Below are 755 nucleotides of genomic sequence, written 5' to 3' on the forward strand. Positions count from 1 at the left end.
CCGCTTCATCTGTTTCGTTCTATCACGAATTTGACCAAACTAAAGGCTTTAACAGTGTGTTGTTGATTAACTACCGAAAACACATGCGAGGACCTACGTCCTCGTCGGCTCCTCCACCAGACCCACCGAAGAACAAAGACAGCCAACCGGAGACACGTCGCGGTTTGCGTCCAAAAGCAGTAGCACTCTTGCGCTTGATAACCCTTTGGTTATCAGGGGAGGACGACAGAGACACCACCATCTGCTCTCTTTGCGTCAGAAAAGGACGACTGAATTCCAGATTAAAACAGAAGCTAACATAAAGGGGTACGTGCTAGAAGAGGATGAATGAACAGAGATTCCAATGTGTAGGAGAAAGAGGATCGTGTTTGCGGTCAAATTGGGCAGGGCTTGGCGGTAATAAAGGAGCGAAGTATATAAATTGGCGTAGGAGTGACAAGAACGCGGTTTATCAGCATGTTGGCGAAGGCGGCGCAGGCGTCACATATGCTGGAACGAGATGGGCGCCAAAAGCGCCGCGACGGGGGCTGTGTTATTGCCACCGCCGCGATTGTCATGTGTTTTGTCTTCGGTGGCGGCTAACCGGAGCACGCCGACATCCACACAGAGCTCCCGGATCAACACGGCGACGAGGTTCACACCGACCGCACAGTTTACGTGCTGTGTGTGGAACGGTGATAACAACGATATGCCAAAGATGAGAGTGGACGAAAAATTAAGGGTAGCTAATGTGCACGTGGTTTATTTTTCTAAAA

The sequence above is a fragment of the Tribolium madens genome, unplaced genomic scaffold (assembly GCF_015345945.1).
Source record: "Tribolium madens isolate multiple individuals breed KSU strain unplaced genomic scaffold, Tmad_KSU_1.1 Scaffold_1;HRSCAF=32;Tcas5.2_LG8, whole genome shotgun sequence".
Lineage (NCBI taxonomy): Eukaryota > Metazoa > Arthropoda > Insecta > Coleoptera > Tenebrionidae > Tribolium > Tribolium madens.